This window comes from Lipotes vexillifer, unplaced genomic scaffold (assembly GCF_000442215.2).
Source record: "Lipotes vexillifer unplaced genomic scaffold, Lipotes_vexillifer_v1.1 scaffold481, whole genome shotgun sequence".
In the NCBI taxonomy this organism is placed as follows: Eukaryota; Metazoa; Chordata; class Mammalia; order Artiodactyla; family Lipotidae; genus Lipotes; species Lipotes vexillifer.
The window spans coordinates 2,071,086-2,073,454 of record NW_006789873.1 but is presented as its reverse complement, the minus strand read 5'-3'; the positions used below and the strand labels follow the sequence as shown (position 1 = coordinate 2,073,454).

At 42.7% G+C, this 2,369-nt stretch overlaps 1 protein-coding gene across 1 annotated transcript in view; it reads right to left on the bottom strand.

The window, feature by feature from the left end:
- The window catches only part of PABIR3 (PABIR family member 3), a 36,353-nt gene that overhangs the window by 29,823 nt on the left and 4,161 nt on the right, over positions 1-2,369 (bottom strand). The window lies entirely within an intron of this gene.

Below are 2,369 nucleotides of genomic sequence, written 5' to 3'. Positions count from 1 at the left end.
TTTTTTGTGGTATGTGGGCCTCTCACTGTCGTGGCCTCTCCCGTTGCGGAGCACAGGCTCCGGACGAGCAGGCTCAACGGCCATGGCTCACGGGCCCAGCTGCTCCACGGCATGCGGGATCCTCCCAGACCGGGGCACGAACCCGTATCCCCTGCATCGGCAGGCGGACTCTCAACCACTGCGCCACCAGGGAAGCCCACAAACATTTTTTAAAAAAGAAGATTTCAAATCCTTAAACAACAATGCCATTGATGTAAATGGCTTCTCTGTGGAGACAGCTGTGCAGATGTAGAAAGTAGAACACACACACACACACACACACACACACACAAAGCCTTGGTTGGCTGAGCCTAAACAACTGTCCATGTAAGGTAAGGAATTCTCAAGCATGCCACATTACCTCTAATCATGCTACCAAGAATAAATATAATTTATTGTGGCCTTGGAGAGACATCATTTTCTGTGTAAACTTGTAACCAATTTAAATTTATGACTGAAGCTATTATGTGCTAGTACCAACTCCCTCTCGACTCCCAAACTTTCACATGAATGAGAGGGACAGCCAGTAGCAGGGGTCGACAGAACTGAGATTTTCAGATATGTTTCATTTGGCCTACTCAGTGTTAAAAATGTTTTTGAATTAGTTGTGCACTCTTGGAACAACTATGGAGATTTCACATAAAGAATCCAGATTCCAGATTTCTGGATTCTACTGAAAATTTGCAAGATTTTGCCACACTGGGCCACATTCCCCCATGGCAACAATGTACTGAAGCTGAGCAGCTGCTGCATGCTGAACATGGTCCTTGTTTGCCCAGCTTTGAAGGTGCTCACTTGGCGGGCCTCGGCCTGATTTGAGGTTGGGACCCTGAAGAAGTCCTCTTTTCCTTTTTATGTTTTGTTTTTGTTATAACTTAAAAAAAATTATTTTATATTGGACTATATTTGATTTACAATGTTGTGTTAGTTTCAGGTGTACAGCAAAGTGATTCAGTTATACATGTGTGTGTGTGTGTGTGTGTGTGTGTGTGTGTGTGTATGTGTATATATATATATATATATATATATATATTCTTTTTCAAATTCTTTTCCCATTTAGGTTATTACAGAATATTGAGCAGAGTTACCTGTGCTTTACAGTAGGTCCTTGTTGGTTACTATTTTAAATATAGTCATGTGTTGTTATAACGTTTTATTTGGAAACTGTTTAAGACTCACAAGAAATTGCAAAAAGAATATAGAGAGTTCTCGTGTACCTTTCATCCAGGTTTCCCCAGTGATAATAAGAAAACATCTTTAACATGTTCTTTTCTGCCACCTATATCCAATCAGGTGCCAGGTCTTTTAGGTTTTACCTCTGTGATCTCTCATGTCCATCTTATTCTTTCCAGGCTCCTTGCCAAAAACCAATTCAAAGCATTTTTACTTTTCCACTGACTCTGCAATAGTCTAATTGATCGGCTCACCTCTATTCTTTCCCTTCTGCAATCAGCTTGCTCTCCTGCTCACAACTTTCAATGACTCTCTTCATCGCCTGCTGAATTCAGTTACATTCTTTCCTATAACTTTCAAAGCTTTCCACAATTTAGCTCCACAGACTTTTGGATTTCATAGACTGGGAAAATTTCAAAACAAAATCTTGGCACAAACACACAGTTGCTACCATTTTCTCTTGCCAAGTAAGGTCATTCTTTAAAAATCTCACCAACTATCAACACCATAATTTCATTTATAAAAGGATATTTTGTTATTTAAAAAAGCAGGGCTATTATTAAAAAAAATAATAATAAAGCAGGACTAACAATCTGAGTAAAATACAGTCCTGCCCAGGAGAGTATGCTGTAACTTTTTTTTTTTTTTTTTTCTGTACGCGGGCCTCTCACTGTTGTGGCCTCTCCGGTGGTGGAGTACAGGCTCCGGACACGCAGGCTCAGCGGCCATGGCTCACGGGCCCAGCCGCTCCACGGCATGTGGGATCTTCCCGGACCGGGGCACGAACCCGTGTCCCCTGCATCGGCAGGCAGACTCTCAACCACTTGCGCCACCAGGGAAGCCCTGCTGTAACTTTTAAAAATCATGGATTGGTAAAATGTCCCCTAGGATCAGCACTGGTCAGCAGATGAACATTTGGGAGCCAGAGATCCAGACAGAGTTGACCAGCATTCTGGAATACACCTATGCTTTCCTACTTCCAAGCCTGTTCCGTGTTCTTGGAATGCTGTCCAGCTATCTGGCCCCCTTTCTGCCCATCTGCATCCTGTCAATCTGTTAGGGCCCATCTTAAATGCCACCTGTCCAAGAATCTTTCCTGTATCCCTCACCAATTCTGCTGTCACTTCTCACTCCCTTCTCTTAATTACCCTAGCACT